The sequence below is a fragment of the Ambystoma mexicanum genome, chromosome 12 (assembly GCF_040938575.1).
Source record: "Ambystoma mexicanum isolate Mex_15411 chromosome 12, UKY_AmexF1_1, whole genome shotgun sequence".
Taxonomy (NCBI): Eukaryota; Metazoa; Chordata; class Amphibia; order Caudata; family Ambystomatidae; genus Ambystoma; species Ambystoma mexicanum.
The window spans coordinates 619014851-619035787 of NC_090936.1; the positions used below are offsets into that span (position 1 = coordinate 619014851).

Below are 20937 nucleotides of genomic sequence, written 5' to 3' on the forward strand. Positions count from 1 at the left end.
ATTGAGGGCTGTAGTGCACACACCTTTATGATCAGAGGTTGTCGTGCATGTACTTTGTACACAAAATGTTGTTCAGCCTTTCCATTGTCCAGTTACTGCAAGTAGGGCAGCATTTTATCTTGAATATATAAACAACTAGTTGGTGTACCCGTACTTCGCTTGGTAATTCTTTGGTGATGAAGCGTGGAAGTTTGAAGTGCTGGGAAGCATGTAAGCTTCGTACTGTTGAGATGGCATACATTCATCAACTTCCGTGGGAAACCAAATTCCTGTAATTACCATGGGAGATTTGCCACAATGTGATGGACAACGTCATTGATGACACTATTGAAGAGACATGCAGCATTTCCTGTCACCCACATTACAACGAAAGCAATATTTTGTGTCATCGCATGGCTTCAAAAGTGAGTGCCGGTAATGTCACCTAGAAAGTTGATAGTGTGGAAAGTTGAGGAGCAGTTAACTGCTGAAGTTTTCATTAACTGCTGAACTTTAGGAACAATGAATGTAGAACTATGCCAGAACTACGGCGCGAATAGCCATATGGCTGGGGTAAGCATTGCAGACCGCTTAAAAAATAAAAAAATAAATTTATATTTTATACTTCTTACATTGTCTACACCATGGAACCTACCCACATGCCAAATTTCAGGTTTGTAGCATATTGAGAAGTATGCTGAACATTTCAAACAGACACACACATATTCAATCATTGCAGACCTCTTTAAAAAAAAGCTTAAAAAAATTAAAATCGAATAATTTATATTTTATACTTTTTACATTGTCTACTGTCTACATTGAATACTGAATAGTGTGAAAAAAAACCTCCCATTACTGTCAAATAACAGAGAACACTTCTCAAAGTTCAGAAGTCATCCTAATCCCTGCACTGATGGCCATATCCTCTGGGTGTCAACCCTTAACTGGTGGGCGGAGTCTACTTGAACCATACAATCAGAAGACCCTAGCATGTAGCAAGCATACCAACATGGGTTAGGAAATGTTTAGGAGCTGATTTTCCTATAAACAGGAAGGCCTGAACTGGAACGTTTGGTGGCAGCAGGGATTGGGATCAGTGGCAGAGCCAGGAAGGCAGGGGCGTTGCTAGGGGGGGGCTAAAGGGGCTCCAGCCCCTGATCTTTTGGTTGTAGCCCCAGATAGAATCTCAGGAGCTACAGCCAAAAGACTAGCTAGCCCCCAGTCCCAACAGTTCCGACATCAGCTTAGCCCCAGGCCTTTTCCAGACCTAGCAACTCCCCTGCAGGAAGGTAATGGGGTGCGGTGGCCCCTTCCCTGGCGGGCACCGCACTTAGAGCATCTGAAATTCTTTTTTAAAATGTGCAAATGCATTAAAAAATATACATATAACTGGGCACACTAACGTCTGCCGTGCCTTTTGGACGTTTGGTGCTACTTCAACTTTGGTGCTTGGTGCTGAAAACGTTTATGTCAGACTTCACTGGGCCTCAGACTATCTGGAGCCAGCCCACCTGAGCGTGCCTGCTGTGCGCACGTAATTGCAAGTTATCCAAATCCAGCAAAGTCATCGCCACTGCCACTCGTGGTCACAGCAGCACGAGTCCGTTCCTCGTGTGGCCTGGCCTGCCTTTAGACCCACCATAAGGCTTGCTTTTGTAATTAAATTGTTTCTCGTTGCATGCACAGAATTGACCTCTTGTGGTAAGCTGTAAATGACAAGTGAGATTTGTTTGTAAATTGGGCGCCAGGAGCTATTAAACTCCATTGAACACCCGCACTGGCAGCTCCGGGCACAACGCATGCTTTAGGGCCTAGGTCCCATCCCTTTGGCGCAGCTTAGAAAGGACTGCTGCCGGTCCATCCCCACAGCCATGAGGTCAGGCGACGGAGAGCAGGAGGAGATCATGCCACCCCCTCAAATCTGCTACCTCGATTTAATTAAACTTGCCCCATTCTCACCCTGTAAACGATCTCGCTGATGGAACCCATTCGTTCTGAAAACTCGATTTGCTTCCTGAATCACGGATTAACCCCCTCCTGCCTTTATATATTGTTTTGACTAATGTAAGCTATATACGCCTATTTTCCAATGGATCTTTTTATGTGACTTAAGCAGGAACGGCTACATACAGATGTTTGCTTCTTTTCAAGCATTATCTCGCCACCATTCGACTGTAAACATTTGGAGCACATAAAAGGTGTCGGGAAGCGTCTGACACCAAGGGAGTTCAATGCTTTTTTTTAACAAGGTGCTGTGCAAATTAAACACAAGCACAATTTCTAGATGAAGAAGAAGCTTGGAAAACAAAGAAGAATGTTGTTGCACGTGAAGTTACGGAAGGAGCGAGGCGTGTTGGTGGAATGTGAGAGCCAGGTTAAAGGTGGGTTTGTGTCCCAGCCTGACTCTGTTGTACAAAATGTACCACAGGCATGCAGACTGTGCTACGTTAGTGGTTGGTGTGCGAGCGTCGCTCGTGAAGTAGAGGCATCTATCACCATGTCTTTAGTACCTGCATGCCTGCTGCATGCTAATAAACCCCACTCCCAGAGTGCACACAAACCCTTCTTCCCCTTGAACGAATGTCCGTCCCTAAAACCAACTGGCTAATTGAATGTCATTCCCGGTGTGACAGGTAATATGTTATCATTTTCAGGAGGGAGGCATTTCGAATGCATTCCACTAGCAGGAGCCATCCATATTTGCATTTAGATATCCGTCTTCTTGTTTTTAATTTTGTGTCTGATCTCAATCCTGCCAAGATCAGTGTGTGCCACTGCCAGACCCAGATGGGACACCGCTTTGAGAGGGATTGGATTGCCACACTTGATCAGCTGTAGGACTATAGTACGCATCGCATATTGAATATGCAAAATTCACACACAAAAGATCGCCTTGTTGCTCATATAAGTATCTTTCCCTGTATGTATACACGTATGTATTTTATACGTTTTAAATGCAATCAATCCCGGACCAGAGAACGTTGTAAGCACAAGGAAAGTTGTCCAACTAGCTCGCAACAGGTGAATTGTAGATTTCCCAGCTGTACCGAGCCCTTGGAAACACTTAAACATCTGGTTCTGGAATACTCACAATTCAGAACACCCCAAACTAATCTTTTGATAAAATGTGTGAATCCCGAATTTGTGGATTGTTTGGAATTCCTATGGGAAAGGATGATGATTGGGAATCACAACCCATTAATTTCTGCACTGGTGTGTTTATTAAGAATAATTGAAGACAACTTGGTGTCAACTGTATAACTAGTTGTGGAGCTGATTAAGATAAAAACCTTGCGCTATTTATTAGTGTATTTAGGAACGCTCTTGTCATGTTTCCACTTTGTACTGTTTTGATGTAAAAGAACCTGGTTAATAGCAAAAGTGTTCTGTGATTGCAAGGTGTGTTGAGGATATATCACAGAATTGTATTTCTGAAGCAGTTTTGGTAATTGAGAGTAAACTGCACTAAGTGTTACCAGGGTCTTTGCTATTAGAAAAAAGTAAGGATTGTTTTATGTATTGTTTTTAACTAGTAATATATTTTTTTAATTGTGACTGTGAATAAACCGATATCTGTTGAATAATGATGTAACTATATGTAATTTTGTTAAGGTTTTTTAAAACCATATACAACAAAAAAACTTCAGTTTCAAATTTAAAATGATCAACCTTCTTCTCAACTCAATCACTGACCTACAACACCAAAACACTATGACAACCCTCAGTGTGGAGATCATCCTATATCTCCTGTAGGAGTGGTGTCACATATTTTCTCCAGCATGGGGTCTGGCATGGATTCACATGCTCATGAATATTCCCCGTCGTCAGGCTGGGAATCCTCGGTAAAGAAAAAACCAGTATCAGTTTCGTTTCTGATCTGTCTTTCGTAGTAATAACCAATCACTGGTCTCTGCGTCATACTGACCACAGCCAATGACTGCCCTCTACCTAAGCACCGCCTCTGGCAGCCATCTTCAGATTTTTACCGCACGTTCATGTGTTGGGATCCTCGTGCTATTGCTCTCGAGCGTTAGTGCTATTTTTCGCGCTTTTTTCACAAAAAACTTCTATTCTTTCGGTCAAAAGAGCCTCAAGCTCCACCGATCCTACATCCGATCAACGGGGACCCGTGTCGGATTCGTCTGCGCCCCTCAAGGGTGAAGATTCGTCGAGCTACACTTCGGAGGACTCCAGAAGCTTCTCAGGCCCGGTCTCAGAGATGGCCCAGGAGAAGGGAAGCTCGACGCCCGGAAAGCTGTTCAGGGTCTGCCCTGGATGCCAGCTGCAGAACGTCTTTAAGGAGGACGAACACTCTTTCTGCCTTTACTGCCTTCATGAGGACAAGACGCACGTGGAGAAGGACTGTGTGTTTTGCTGCAACATATCGGAACGGACCATGAAGGACCGCCATCAACGTCTCGCCAACTGGCTGGAGGGTAAGAGCCCGTCTGGCGAGAAGAAGAAGAAATCCGAGCGGTCTTCTAAGACCTTTGAGGGCGCCCCGGCGACGGGGGCCCAACATAAGGCTAAGCACCGCGAGTCCGCTGGCACCGGGAGCGCCGAACGGTCGGGCTCTACGGGCGCCAGGCAGGGCGCACCCTCCCCGGCACCATCAACCACGAGCCAACGCTCTGGGTCGGGTAAGAGGAAGGCCGAGCACCCGGCGAAGCTCCTGGAAAGGCCCCGGTCGAGCTCTAAGGCAGAGGAGGAGCGTGGCAGTGCCCCCTCCCTCAAGGATAAGGCGGTGAGCGCACCTAGGGTGGCGAAGGCCTTGATCCATCCGACCAAGCCCTCTATCGAAACGGTCGCGGCGGCCCTGGCTCAGCCTGTGGAGGCTGCACCAGTGGTGGCGACCTTAGGGCCCAGAATCTCCCTGCCTCCTCGGAGGGAGTCTTCTTTTGTGCCCATCGATAGGACCCCCGTGAAACCCTCCGTGGGGAAGAAGAAGGGGGGGCAGGGCGTCGTCGTAGATTCGGCCTCAACCTCAGAAGAGGAGCTGATCGAGGTCTTAAGCCACGGCCTAGGCGTGGAAGAAGGCCAGCCCGTCGGAATGGACCCCGACGCAGGTGACGACGACGACATCGTCGAGGATACCGACGGGGCCCCTGCTCGCCCGTCGGATTCCCCTCTGCCAGCGCCGCAAGACAACTCAGCGGCCATTTTGTTGGCCATACAGTCCTTATGCTCCGAGATAAGGACGAGGCTACCGTTACCGACGGAGGAACCTCTCCCGTCGGGGGATCCAGAACAGGGACCTTCTGGTGTTCCCCCTACCAAGAAAAGAAGGATCCATCCACCACCTCCTTTTCAACCGTCGCGCCCCGTCCAGCCCTCCTCCCCGTCCACCAGAGGGGATGATACGGGGACTGACACGGCAGCGACGGGTACGGACGACGAGGCATACGACGAGGATATTCCGTCGTCGCCTCCTGCCAGGGCTTCTCCGCCCGACGAGATCAGATCTTTCCACTCCATGATCTCCAGGGCTTCCGAGCTTTTCCAACTCTGCCCTGAGGAGAAGAAAAAGGAAGGCTTCCTTTATCAGCGGCGCGAGGCCAAGAGGAAGACGGTCCTCGCAGTGCCTCTGTTGGACGACATTTGGGATGAGGGCCTTTCCCTCCTCAAGAACCCTTCCACGACGCCAGCTAGAAGAGACCGGTACGAGAAAAAGTACCGGGTCCCGGACACGGCCCCCCTGTGCCTCTGGGCGCAGCCTACCCCGGATTCCGTCGTCTCCGCGGCAGCCAGGAAGAAAGCGGGGGGGGGGTGCGGCCTCCACATCGACTTCCCCGCCGGACGGCGAGGGAAAGAAATTGGATGCTATGGGACGTAGAGTCATCTCGTCGGCAGCGACGACGATTAAAGCGGCCAACGCCTTGGCTATCGTGGCTCGCTACGACAGGGAGCTCTGGTACAAGATAGCTCCCCTGCTGGATTTTCTGCCGGACGACAAGAGGGCGGAGGCCCTGGAGATCCTGCAGGAAGGTGAGGTGGCCTCGGACCACGCCATCACCGTGGCGACGGACATCGCCGACACTGGGTTCCGCCAGCTGGGCAACGGCGTTTGCCTTCGACGTCGTGGATGGCTCAAAGCTACGGACTTCCGGCAGGACGTCCAGACCAGAGTCCTGGACATGCCCTTCGACGGGAACAACCTGTTTGGGAAGACAGTGGACGATTCCCTTCAGGCCATCAAGGCGGATACTGAGACGGCCCGGGCCCTTGGAGTTTTGCGACGGACGCCCTTTCGGAGCAGCGGAGGCAAGGGCGCCTCCAAAGGTTCCGGCGGCGGTTTCGCTTCCTACCGTCAAGCAGCCCGCTCGTCGTCGCAAGAGGCCTACAGAGAACGAGGCAAGTCTAGCGGACCCCGCCGTCGTTGCCAAGGAGGTCAAGGCGGCAAGGCCGCGTCCAAGCAGGATTGAACCGGCCGTGGGGTCGGGCCCCCACCGAAGCACCCCGGTGGGAGGCCGGCTGGCGGGCTTCGTCAGCGTGTGGGAGTCCATCTCCACCGACCGTTGGGTGCTGGACGCCCTGGCCCGGGGCCACGCACTCGAGTTTCAAAGAAGGTGCCCGCGCGTCCCCCCCGTGGCCAGGAAAGAACTTCACGTCCCTCAACTTCTCCTGGAGGTAAAGGCGATGCTCAGGAAGGGCGCCATCGAACTCGTCCCAAAGAGGCTTCGGGGCTCCGGAGTCTACTCGAGATACTTCCTCGTGAAGAAGAAGACGGGAGGATGGCGCCCCATCCTAGACCTGCGACGTCTGAACAAGTTCATCAAGGCGCAGAAGTTCCGGATGGTCACCCTCCAGCACGTCCTGGGTCAGCTGGAGGAAGGAGACTTCCTATCGTCGTTGGATTTGGAGGATGCCTACTTCCACATTCCCATCCTAAAGGGGCACCGAAAATTCCTCAGGTTCGTGGTCCAAGGGCGTCATTACCAGTTCAAAGCCCTTCCCTTCGGACTACGGTCGGCACCCAGGGTATTCACCAAGTGCCTCGCACCAGTGGCGGCGCAGCTGCGCCGCGAGGGGATTCACGTCTACCCCTACCTGAACGACTGGCTCATCCGCGCCAAGACGAGGGAGCTCGCCGTGGTCCACACGGCAAGGACCGTCCAACTCCTCACGGACCTGGGATTCTCCGTGAACTACGCCAAATCCCACCTGGTGCCCGCGCAAGTCGCACTGTTTCTGGGAGCGAGGCTCGACACAGTGTCCCTTCTGGCCTCCCCGTCGGAGGAGAGGACCAGGACCATCTTGGGCAAGGTGCAACGGATGTTGGTGGCCGACGCGGCCAAAGTGAGGTCCATCAAGTCCCTCCTCGGGATGATGTCTTCCTGCATCTACCTCATTCCCATGTGCAGGCTCCGGATGCGCCCGCTGCAAGAATTCCTGGATGCGCGCTGGATCCAGACGACGGGCAGCTTTGAGGAAAGGATCAAGCTCGACAAGAGCTTCCGACGAGCGATACGGTGGTGGGGCACCCGCGCGCATCTGACGGCGGGCATGGACTTCCAGACCCCAGCCCACCAGGAGACTGTGACCACGGATGCCTCCCTGGAAGGGTGGGGAGCGCACACCGAAAATCTGCACACAAGGGGACTCTGGCTCCCGACGGAGAAGTCCCTGCATATCAACGTCCTGGAGCTCCGTGCAGTGTTTTGGGCCCTCAGGTCCTTCCTTCCGTCCCTCAAGGGCAAGGTGGTGAGGATCTTCACCGACAACACCACCACCATGTTTTACATCAGGAAACAGGGCGGAACCAGGTCCCCAGCGCTGTCCAAGGAGGCGCAGGACCTGTGGCATTGGGCCGTCGCCCAAGGGATTTTTCTGGTGCCGTTTCATCTGGCAGGGATAAAAAACACCATCGCCGACTCACTCAGCAGGGAGCTGCGCTCGTGCCACGAGTGGGAACTACGGCAGGATCTGGTGGATCGCCTCTTCCGACGGTGGGGCACACCCCAGATCGACCTGTTCGCGACGGCGACGAACACCAAGTGCCGGAGGTTCGCCAGCAGGTTTCCCCAGACGAGGAGCATGGGCGATGCTTTCTCGTTCCCCTGGGAGGGCCTGTTCCTCTACGCGTTCCCTCCCTTGCCTCTGCTAATCCGGCTCGTCAACCAGCTCAAGAGGTCACGGTGCAGGATGATCCTCGTCGCACCTGCGTGGCCGAGGCAGATATGGTTCCCGGACTTGCTGGACTTGTCAGCGTCCCCGCCGATCAAGCTGCCGGCGGACGCGGATCTACTCTCCAGGGAAGGAGGCGCCATCCTCCACCACGACCCGAAGTCGCTGAACTTGCAGGCCTGGCTCCTGCAGCGCTAGAGTTTGGAGGATACGACATACCGGCCGATTGCAGAGAGGTTCTTGCAAAGGCCAGGGCGTCCTCGACTCTTAAATGCGACGGACACAAATGGAAGAGGTTCTCTGTCTGGTGCCGCGCACAGAAGATTAACCCTCTACGGATTACGGCTCCCCAAGTACTGCCGTACCTGCTGACGCTGGCCAAAGCTGGTCTGGCACACGCGTCCATCAAGATTCATCTTGCTGCGATCTCCCGTACACCAGAACCACGGGGCGGACGTCCTTGTGGTCTCATCGTCTGGTGAAAGAGTTCATGAAGGGACTGTTCAGATCGTTCCCGCCGGTGAAGGCTCCGGCCCCGGCGTGGTAGCTCAACGTGGTGCTGACCAAGCTCATGGGACCTCCGTTCGAGCCTCTGCACTCGGCCCCGTTGAAGTTTCTATCGTGGAAAACAGCTTTTCTTGTGGCCATCACCTCCGCACGACGAGTGGGAGAGATCCAGGCCCTTTCCTGCAAGGCCCCGTACTTGACTTTCCACGACACGAGGGTAGTGCTCAGGACGCACCCCTCCTTCATGCCCAAGGTACCGTCGGACTTCCATCTCAACGAACCCTTGGTGTTACCTGTGTTCTTCCCGTCGCCTTCGTCGCCGGCTGAGAGGACTTTGCACTCGCTGGATGTAGCTAGAGCGCTGAAGTTCTACGTGGACCGCACGAAGGGTTTTCGGAAGACGTCACAACTCTTTGTGAACTTTGGACCTGTCAATCAGGGGAAGGCTCTCTCGAAGGCTTCCATCTCCAGATGGCTCTCCGGCTGTATCATGTGCTGTCACCGGTTGGCAAACCGACCGCTGCCTGGCCGTCCGAGAGCCCATTCCACCAGAGCGATCGCAGCTACCACGGCGTTCCTATCTGGTGTGCCCCTGCTGGACATATGCAGGGCTGCTACGTGGAGGTCGACGCACACCTTCACGAAATTCTACTGCGTCGACCGGGATTCCAGGGAGGAGTCCAGGGTCGGCCAAGCAGTGCTGCGCAACCTGTTCGCCTGAGGTGAGCCTGGTGAGGAGGTAAGATGCTTAATGTTGAGTTGATGTGATGCTTAATGTTGAGCCTTTGCCACCTCCCGTGGTTGTGCATGTGTGTACTGCTATGTATTCTTTATTCATGAGCATGTGAATCCATGCCAGACCCCATGCTGGAGAAGGAACAAGTTACTTACCTGTAACTGTTGTTCTCCAGCATGGGTCTGGCATGGATTCACATGCGAACCCTCCCGCCTACCCCTCTGCGGCTCTTCACTTGGTCATACTGCCACTTCACGTGCTTCCAAATCTGAAGATGGCTGCCAGAGGCGGTGCTTAGGTAGAGGGCAGTCATTGGCTGTGGTCAGTATGACGCAGAGACCAGTGATTGGTTATTACTACGAAAGACAGATCAGAAACGAAACTGATACTGGTTTTTTCTTTACCGAGGATTCCCAGCCTGACGACGGGGAATATTCATGAGCATGTGAATCCATGCCAGACCCATGCTGGAGAACAACAGTTACAGGTAAGTAACTTGTTCCAACCCCCAAATGCAGGGCACAGCCAGTCTCCTCCTTGGATAATATCCAGGCGAGCAATCTCCATTCTGAGAAGTGGAGGGCACCAGGTTTTTCTTCAGCACAGGAATACTACCACGATTGCACAAAAGACTTATGTCAGAGTGTTATGAATCCCCTTCAAAATCAATGGAGAGTGAGGAAAAGTCAACAATTGAATGATGGGCCACCTGAGTGGCAGGACGTCATCACACAGACATAACTATCCCAGTATAAGAGAAGCAGAGTAAACTGCTTGCATTCAAAATCTATACCAGGTTTGCCAAAGTTTACGTACATTTCACTGAACATACCCATGGTCAGGAAACATTAATTGATAAGCAGAATGCCCCAACATAATTTGCCAGGGTGAACTCACCTTAAGGAATGTCGGAGGCCTGAAGCAAGTGAAAATTCGGTTCTGCAATGCAGAGCAAAAAGGCTCATACCTCTGTCAAGGCTGTAGATCTTTCACTTGTTTGCTTGTTCACTTAGGACCTGGCCACTGTGTTACCTGTTAGGAAAATAAGGGGATTTCCATGCAAATGGGATGCCGAGGAGAACACTGCTAGGAGTGCCTTTTCCTATAAACAGGAAAGGCCTGAACTGGAATTAGCTCACCAGGGAGGAACATGAAAGGAACCTTTGGTGGTAGTGGGGATTGGGAGCAGGGCAGGGCCAGGGAGGGCAGGCGGTGCGGTTGCCACCTCTGGCTCGTCCCTGGTGATTGGTGCACCCCCTCCACCATCCCATTACCCCCTCCCCCGTCAGGGTTGGCGGGCTCCCCACTCAGAGCATCTGACATGAATTTGCAAAATTTGCAAATGCATTTTTTAAATAAAGAAAATACTGGCCCTTTTGGACGTTTGGTGCTACTTCAACCTTGGTGCTCGGTGCTGAAATCGTTTTTGTCAGACTTCCCCGGGCCCCAGACTATCTGGAGCCAGCCCACCTGAGTGTGCCATGTGGTTGCACGCAGGCGTGAGTCGTCCAATTCCAGCAAAGCCATAGGCACTGCCACCCGTGGTCACAGCAGCAACGCCTCAGTTTCTCCTGAGACCTGTGCTTCCTCTAGACCCACCATAAGGCTTGCTTTTATAATTAGATTGTGTCTCATTGCATGCACACAATTAACCTCTTGTGGTAAGCTGTAAATGACAAGTGAGATTACTTTGTAAATTGGGTGCCAAGAGAGATTAAACTCGATTGAACACCCACATTGGCATCTCCGGGTACAGTACATGCTTTGCAGCCTAGGTCCCATCCCTCTGAGACAGCTTAGAAAGGACTGCTGCCGGTCCGTGCCCACGGCCACGTGGACAGGCGATGGAGAGCAGGAGATCATGCCACCGCCTCTAATATGCATGATGAAAAAAAGGAAAACTCCTTCTTCACTTATTTAGCCGCACTGCAGTAAAAGATACAAAAAACTGATTGTAGTTGTTCACAGTGAGTCTCAATGTTTATTTAATGTGTCTTGGAAGCCCTTTGTGAGACACGTGTTTCGGCAATTGCTATGTCTTTTTCATTCAGCGCTATTATCATTTTTAAACCATCAGCACAGATATAAATACAAAACAATTAAAGCACAATTACATAAGCCCAGCACAAAATCAGAACGCGTGTAGTGATTATCCATCATTCCAGTGTCCAAATTGACCATAGAATTGTTTATCACAGAGAAAAGGGGAAGGGGAATAGGGGTGGATGTTTAGGATATTTGAAAAGATACACACACATGTACAAGGAAAAACCCCATAAAGATTCATATTAGTAAGATTCAAAACTTATTTTGTAAATCCTGTTATTACATTGCTTTATTGTTCAAAAAGAAAAAAGATTTCCTACCAAATAACGGTTTTATTTCTGACAATTATGTCTGTGGTAGTATAGATAGGTTGCACAAAAGTTAAGGGTTGAACCCTACCGACGGAACAAAGTAATGTCACTCTGTAGTATTTTTGAGGTAAAGGATCTGTTAGTTATGCTTATTATAATTTTTCATGCCTTTGCCATTACCCATTTAATTGCTGCAATCCAGTTATTTTAGCATTTTTGCTTCAAATTGATGAGTTCCACTCAGACTTACTAGTCCATGTCAAAAGCCCTGTTTACATACAAAGTTGGTATTCCACTGTACTTATCATAGCGACAATGCTCCTGTCAATTGGTCATTAATATCAGAGTTACATTCTGTTGCGCGCACTACTTGTGTAGTTCACTCTCTTTCCTTATTCCAAACTTATGACTTGGTTATTGAAATGCATCTATGTGGAGCATGCTCCTTGCCATGGAGTCTGCGCTCTGTAATTAACGATAATTTCAATCCTGACAATAGCTTCTACAATTCTCTTTCATGCCTGAATGATGCGCGCTTAATCATTGCACGAGAACCTTCTAAGTATTCATGATCGGATGAAATGTTAAGCCCGAATCGGGATAAGGGCTTACCTCAAAAGTCCTTCTGCAGTCTCCTAGCGTCGGCAACGTAGTGCTGCAGATGTGCATTCTATTTGCCTTCCTCCTGTTGTGTTAGCGTTACCGTGGTAATGTTCGTCCTTCTTTACTTACTGTTACTACGGCATCCATGGGTGCCATTTTTTGGGTCCTGGATGCCGTGCCTAATGGTAAATGTGGTCCCAGTGCCCATGCTGACAGATTAGTATAAAACATGACTCTGGGAATTTTCTATTTTTCTGTATCTTATCATATGAGTTCTAAATGCATTAGCGAGAGATGGTTTATTAATTTAAATTATATAGTCATGCATCACGGGTCAGCAAGCCTATTCTTCTACAGTTTTTCGTCTATTCTTATTATATTAAAAAAATCTCTCTCATCTTTTCGTAATTGACAATACATTTGCATTTCGCTTTGTAACAGATCATTAAGATGAACTGCGTCGCGGGTCAGCAGGTCTCTTCTATAAACTCTTTTGTCTACTTCTATTATGTTCACAAGATGTCTTGTTACATTCTTATTTATTCATAGCTGATATTATATTCGCGTTTCCTTCAGTTATGCAACATTAAAGTGAACCAATGAAAGCAAGAGAACCCAAATGTTGTTAATACAATTGTTAGATAATGACCAATGAAAGCAAGAGAACACCAATGTTACTAAGTCAAATAGACCAATATTGCTGTATGCAATCATCAATATGAGCATGTTTACTGCTAATGAGTGATCTTCTGGGATCTCCTTATAGCAATACCCCCATCTCATTTTCCGTGTTAAGTCCAACCACTGTAGATCTAAATCTACATTTTGCACGTGCTTCTTGTTGTCTCAAAACATTTTCTTTATTTCCTCCACGTCTGCCCAAATTCACTTTTTTCAGACCGATTAATCTGATGTCACGTTTATCATCCATTTGATGAAAGGTCTGCCAGTGTACTGCCAGTGGTAATGTTCCATCTTGACTTGCAATTAGGGACAAGTGTTCTCGTATCCTAGTCCTCATTTCATGAATAGTACTCCCTATATAAAGTTTGTGACAAATGCAGATGATGGCATATATTAAAAATTTCGGCTTGCAGTTTATATTTTCCATGACAGTAGCAATGGTTCCATTCATATCTTTGAATTTATTTGTGGGTTCATGTGCCTGTTTGCACATCGTACACACGCCACAATTCCTAAATCCTGGCACTGCTGGTTGTAACCATGTGGTTTGAATCAGTTTCTCTTCTTCCGGCAACAAAGATGGGCTTATGTTCATTTTCAAGGTGCGAGCTCTTCGGTAGATGACACTAGGGTGGTCATCTATGTATTTACTGATGTGTTCGTCCAGTTTCAACGAGTACCAGTTCTTGCGCAAAATTTGTCTTATTATTCCATTGTTGCTACAACATGTGGTGATAAAATTAACTTTTTCTTTTTCTCTCTTTTCTGGTCGTACTCTCAGGATCAAGGTCTGTTCCCTGGTCATTCTTTATGCCTGAACACATGCTGTTTTCATACATTTGGCATTGTAACCTCTCTCTCTGAATCTTTTCAATAGTAAATCGTATTCCTGGTTGAAGGTGTCCTGGTTTGCACAGTTTCTGCGAGCCCTAATATATTCACCCTTTGGAATACTACGTTTGACTGGGTCAAAGTGACAGCTTGTTGCAAAAAGGGTCGAGTTGACTTCGGTTTCCTTACGGTATGTCCTTGTCTGTAGTCTATTTTCTTCCACGTAGACTACCAAGTCCAAAAAATTGATACTACTTCTACTGGTAGTACCAATGAATATGATGCCAAAATCATTCTTGTTTGCTCTTGTCATAAATTGTTTCAAATCTTCTGATGTTCCATTCCAGATTAAGAGTACATTGTCTATGCACCTTGCCCACAGGATGACATTTTTTGTGCTAAACCATGTGTGTGTAAATATGCGTATCCTCATACATCCCCATGAAGAGGTTGGCTAAGGCCGGGGCATATTTTAAGGCCATTGCCACCCCTATTTTTTGTCTATAGAACTTTTCATCAAACATGAAGATGTTGTTTTCTAAAGTTGTTAAGAGCATTTCCTTTATTATCTCCACATACTGGTAATGGGATGCTGATTCGTCCTTGAATATGTAATCCAAGTTTTTGATCGCTAAATCATGTTTTATGGACAATTCCGAGAAATAAAGTTGGTACCCTTTAGTGCGCTCCTTGGGAAGAATTACTCAATCACTTGGTTATGTTAATTCCAATTTGTTTATTCAGTATAGGTTCTGGATACTCCATACACTTAAAGTTTCAATAACAAACTTTGTCTCCCAAATTGTCTCCCAACACGTGTTTCCCCATGACTTTAGCCACGGTTCCTCAGGGGAGATTCTAAAGTGAAAAAAAAAGGAACCCAAGTTCATACATTCTATGTATATAAACAGAGACTTAAGTGCATTAAACCTCTAGTTTCATAACCACTTCTATCTGAGAAGAGGACATACACTCACCCTTGTCATGTTTCTCATAATTCTGATTCAGTATTGATTGGTATTCAATTTTCTCTCTCATCGACTCTCTATTTGTCTTCCTTTTGTTCTTTTTCCCTTTTTTCTTTTTTTCTTTTTTTCCCTATAAGAAAAATGCACAAAGCTCATATGCTTTGGTTCACATTCTAATACTGGCTATTAATGTGTTATATTTCTGAACAGCAAAGCAGTCTTTGCTGTCCTATACAGTATGCTGTGTCCTTCCTGTTGCTAATAGAAATCCGGGTTGCCACTTGATCGTCTCTAATTGTATGATGGTATCTGTTGTGTCTTTGAGATATGCCTTGAACTTTGGTGCTTTCTGTCTTAGAATATTGTCTATGTACTCTGAAAGTTTTACGGTTGCCCATCTGATTCTGCTTACAATTGGTCTTCCTTCTGGTGTGCCCTCATATGCTTTGTGTACTTTAGGCAAAAAGTAGGTTATGGAAATTATCGGTTGTTTTACCAACATGAATGATTTTTCATCATCCAACAATAGTCCATCTTTGAACCTATTTTTCTAATTCTTTCATAATTTCTTGCCGGGGCGGCTAGATTCCTGAAGCCGAGGCCTCACTTCTTTCATCCCATTCACAAGCCTTTCCCCATCGCCACCTTTTTTCTCCATCAGCTGTTTCTCCTCCTGTCTCTTACAGTTCAAATTAGATTTTTGCAGAGGCTCTAAGGTCACCCTCTTCCTCTTTCTTTTCATAAGCTTCACACTTTCCACTCTCACTTGCTTCTCATTACTTACCACAGTCTATTTTTTCTCTCACCTCTATCAGTTCATTTTCTCTTCAACTTGATAATGTTCCTGAACTTAATAATTTTCAACTCCTCCCATATCCCTTGATTTTTCTTTCAGTTTTTCCTTTATCTGTTTCAAACTTATCTGTCAGCCGAGCACTCACCATATATAGCCTCTTGGTTTCTTTTATACTACCCATGCCTTCATTGTTGTATATATTTTCTTCCCTTCATCTCCCTCTGTTTCTTTGTCTACAGCCCGTTCTTTCCTGGTCCGCTTCTACTGAGATTTTTTTTATTCCTGGCAGTATATTCTCCATCTTCATTTATTTATCTCTTTCCCACTCGAATGTATAAAATAAGGGCAGGGAACCCTCTTTTTTTATAAGGGGGCTTGACTCCAGAGGGTTAGGTCAAAATTGTAGAAAATGCCGAATACGAGACCACAAGCAATGATCTGAGTCTGCGACTCAAACAAAGAGGTTTCCCCAACCACATCATACAGCAAGCACGCAGAAGAGCCAAACACGACAACATTGCATTTATTGACCTAAAAGACATCAGATGGACTTTTCCAAACTTTAGCAATTGCAAGACGAAATGGTCGGTCTATGCCATAAAGTGCCCTTGCGACTTGATCTACATTGGCAAATGCAAAAGAGAGATCAAACAACGAATCTGCGAACACTGCTCCTGTGTCAAAAACCTGGTCGATGATAAACCTCTAGTAGCACACTTCAAGCAAAAGCAACACAGCCATACCGACATCTTCTGGTTTGTCCTACAAACTGTCAACAACCCTTTTCGTGGAGGTAACTGAGATCTGGCACTCTGTAAACTCGAACATAAGTGGATATATCGCCTTGACTCGGTAAAAGACGGCCTCAATATATCCATCTAGTGGAATCTCTTCTTTAATAAGTGACCGGCCTTCTAATATCTAGAGCCATAACAGAACTCCCTTGTGAACTGGTACGGTGTTGCACACCTGAGCTATATCCCCATACACTTGAATGTAAAATACAACCTTAATATGTCTATGGTAAAAAACTTTCACTTTGCCATATCACTCCATTTAGTTGTCTTAGGTTTTTTCTGACCCTTTTATAAGCCCAGCCCGGCTTCTCCATACTTGGGCCCATATCACTATGAACCTCATATATGCACCTTGTTTAGAATACTCTTCATACTGCCACTAACAATATGGACGTTATAAGTTTTCTAATATATACTATGCGGCTTCTCCATGTTTTTTGGGCTCATATCACTATGAACCATATATATGCACCTTGTTTAGAATACCGTTCATACTGCTACTAACAATATGTATGTTACAAGGTTTCTAATATGCAAAGAAATTGCTGTTCTCGATTATGTCCAAATGTTGTGCCTTTCTTGCTCGGCTTTAATCATTCAGGTCTATCAATGCACGCGCATGTTCCTGCATGCCTCTTAAACTACTTGTTATAAGTCATAGATGACCATGACACATTACACCTTTCAGCAAAGCGCGGTTTTTCCATTTTTCGAGTTTTGGGCTCATAATATCATGAACCATATATGCGCTCCTTGTCTAAGAATACTGCTCATACTGCCATATACAAACAAAATATATGTCACAAGGTTTTAATATGTACAGAAACTGCAGTACTTGACAGTGTCTAAATGCTGTGCCTTTCATGGTTGGCTCTAACTAATATGTAAACATGTGATACAATTTATACACATAATATTCTGAGTGAAAGTAAGATATTTTTGTGCCATACGTTGCCAGCATTTTCCTTTCCTCCCCCTCGATCCTCTGTCATTCACTGCAGGTACCCTGTGCCCTTTTTTACACACGGCAATCCGACACTCATTAACGCGTCTGCGTTGTGTTTTTCTACGGACACTACTCTCTGAACACATGCGCCTCGAGCAAGCCTCACCGACTCTAAATATCTATGGGCGTTGCTGCTCCAGACGCAAGCGTCAGTAGCAGACAACACTTCGAGCCTGTTACACAGCTCTCCTGCAGAGGTAAGCTTCCTTCCACTCGCAACAACCACTTTCCTTCGCCAATCACCGTTCATTTTCTGCTCGTTATTGAATATGGCATCTGTACCCATAATTTTGCTTTTTATCCCTCCACTTGACGGCAGTCGTTTTTTAGAAGCACCTCCCGTACAGTTTGTTTAAATTGTCTAAAAACGGCACTATTGATCAATCATGCATGATTCTGCCACCGCTTAGAACCACAAAGTCATGCACAAGATGTCTCTATACCCGATCACTCTGGTCTCAGTCATGCAGACCTATCTCACACTCGACCTACACTCAGCAGCCTAACTAGCCCTTTCCAAGGCACCAGGTCGCTAGTGCATCAGCACCGTTTTTTACCTCTGTAGCCCGGTTTTTCTTGGATTAAATCCACTTTTTACTCACCCCCCCTCCACAGCTCTTTTACGGCTGTATCCTGCACTCCGGATAGAGGATTCCTCTCCCTTCCGACTTTACCTGGATTCGGTTCCAGCCACACCAGGTAATAACAACAGATTTCTTCACGTTTTGTTAGCTTTTTTGGCGAACACAAATCACATTGGGCTTCTCTAAATTGTTACAGAGACCAACAGTCCATCCTAAGGACTACAACCATCCGCCAGAGATATATTCTACAAATGGCATCTAAACAACTCACAGCCACGATGCTCCCACTACCTTAGGTATGTCTCCTTAACGCAGTGTTCTTTATAAACATACTTCGCATTTTATCTACTAAAACCCCCCCTCCCTCTTTTTGCTACCTGTAGGTGCCTGGCACTCTTAGCGCCATCGCGCTCTAAGTTTTCCCAGTCCTGAAGACAGTCCGGTGCAAGTTCCAGCAGTCCTTCATTTCTTCAACCGCTGGCAGTTCAATCCACTCACCAGACTAGAAACACCTGATTTGTGTGTGTCGACAATGTTTATGTGTTGTCTCATTTTTTGACAAACACATGAAACCACAGTCACTTCAGTTGTAGTAACACACCTATATGCATAATCACTTGAGATGTGTATAAAATGTTTTTTTCATGTGCCTGAGATGGCATAAGTTGCTGTTTTAAACATTTGTTTCTGAGAAATTAATAAATTGCATTTTTATGTTTTGTAAACAATTCAATTCCCCCTTGTTCTTTGAAAGAGCTAATTGACATACGCTACCTTAGCTCCACTGCTTACTATAGGAGACTACCAGAGCGTCAATGTCAAGGGTCTCTTTCCCACTCTCCATACCTTTTATTTTTCATGTATTAACCTGCTTACCTTTTCATTCCCCTGCTCTTTTTTATGTGAGACTTGCTTCGTGCTCTCTTGCTCTTATTCATTGTCTATCTTATCACGCAAGTTCTCTTCCCCCTCTTTTCTTTCAGTCTCAAATTATCGTTACTTTTGTTTTCATGTCCTTTGCCTTTCCTTCTCATGTAACTAACCAAATTCTCTCTTTTTCTCACTAACCCTTCTGCCCCTCATATCAGCTCAACTCCTCTCCCACCTTAAAGTTTCACGTTGCCTTTCTCTTTAGCTGTGTTAGAGTTTTATTGTGATTGCCTGTCTGCCCAGGCTGGCTTGTTGGTTCCCCCTCAGTCTCATCCCTCAGATGTGGCAAGTCCCTCTGTGGCTATCTAATTGTCACACATTGCTGAAAACCATAAGAGTCCCATCAAAGTTGAGGCTGTAAAAAGATGTTATAATGTTTTGAAACTGACCCGTATGAACAAAGGCTATATTTTATTAGCATGGCTCTGTGTGCCCTCTTTCAGGAAGTCATCTTGGGGACCCATTTACCAGAGGCATTGCCAGAGATGGATAATGTGGGAATGGAATGTTGGGGTGGTGGATCATTTAGACCAGAGAATGGTGCCATATTGATGACCGTGTGGGATATATTTATTCTGTGCATGTAGCTTGCTTTGACTTACATTGTTTCCACGTCATTCTAACATATGCTGCCTGTATAAGGGGAATAGGGTGGTGGCCAGAGCAGACTTCTCTTCCGTGCCACTGTGTGTGTCGCTGATCTGCTTCTGACAAACTGGACTGCCGCTTGCTCGAAAGGCAACACAGACACTCCATCTGTGCCACGATAAGAGCCCACATTCAGGCACGGGTTTCTGGTGCATCCAATAACATAGCCGAACTTTTCAAGATCGGCAGAGAACTAGCCAACTCTGCCTCAATCTCCTCCTCCCCTTCTCCCTCTCAGGACCTCTGCAATGCAGTGGCCTCACACTTTGCCTCAAAAACCCAGGACATCCTTACCGCCCTTGCTACACACCCTCACAGCCCGTCCCTCACCCCCTCACCTGCAGGCTCTCCCCTTCCTCATTCTCCTCCTTCACCCCTCTCATACCTGAAGAAATTACCAGAGTGGTCCGCTCCATGATGGCCTCTTATAAGCAGGTTTCCCCCCTGCTCATCCAGGACCATGAAGGATAACATTGGGCCTCATTAGGACCCAGGCGGACTTCGCGGTGCTAAATGCACCGCGAAGCATGGCGGAAAGCCGCCGATAGCGCCATGGGGGTTGGCGGATTTACCGCCCCATTCCGACCTCGGCGGAGCGGTAAATCCCCAATCCCCATTCTGCCCTTCCCCATTCCCATTTTTGCCCCATAGGGTATAATGGGAGTGGGGAAGGAGTTAATTACGCCACCGTAAAATACGGTGGCGTAATTAACAACGAGGTCCCGTAGCGCCATGGTTTTCTCCGCCTGGTAAAACCAGGCGGAAAAGGCCGCCATGGCGCTACGGGAACTCGTAGTATGGCGGAGAGGTACGCCATGCACTACGCTGGCGTAACACCCTCTCCGCCAGGGTCCTAATGAGGCCCATTGTCTCTCTTGCCTGGCTCTTGCTGACTTCTGCAATTACTTTTCTGTCACAGGAGCTTTCCCATCCTCTCTTAGGCACTCCCTTGTGTGCCCACTCCTGAAAAAAACCATCATCAGATCCTAACTGCCCTGCCAACTGGGGAAACTGCTAAAGAAGTTGGTCTTGCCCCAACTCAACTCACACACTGAACGTATTGGTGGTCTCCACAACCATCAATCTGGATTCTGAGCATCCAGAGGCACGTAAACTACTCTTCTGAACACCTGTGAAGAATTGCTTGCATCTCTCGACTCCAAACTTCCCAGCTGTCCTTATCCTTCTCGACCTTTCCTCTGCCTTTGACACAGTCAACCATTACATCCTCGTACAAAGGCTCCATGATACCCTTGGTATCTTGAAACAGATCCTGGACTGGCTGACATCGTTCCTTACTGACCGCTCGGCCCCAGTCATCCTGTGCATCTTCTCCTTTCCTACCTCCCTCTCCACCTGTGGGCTACCCCAGGGTTCTATCCTCTTC

The 20937-nt window shown here is 47.4% G+C and overlaps 1 long non-coding RNA gene across 4 annotated transcripts in view; it reads left to right on the plus strand.

Moving 5' to 3' along the window:
• Positions 1 to 17489: 17489 nt before the first annotated feature.
• Positions 17490 to 20937, plus strand: part of LOC138513910 (uncharacterized) — a 519082-nt gene continuing 515634 nt past the window's right edge. For 3 of the 4 annotated variants that reach the window (XR_011281841.1, XR_011281843.1, XR_011281844.1), the window contains exon 1: positions 17490 to 17585. This is a non-coding gene — a long non-coding RNA (uncharacterized lncRNA). Of the gene's footprint in view, positions 17586 to 18003; positions 18088 to 18168; positions 18269 to 18355; positions 19898 to 20937 lie in introns of those variants that run through there. The other variant, XR_011281842.1, reaches the window with a different exon arrangement.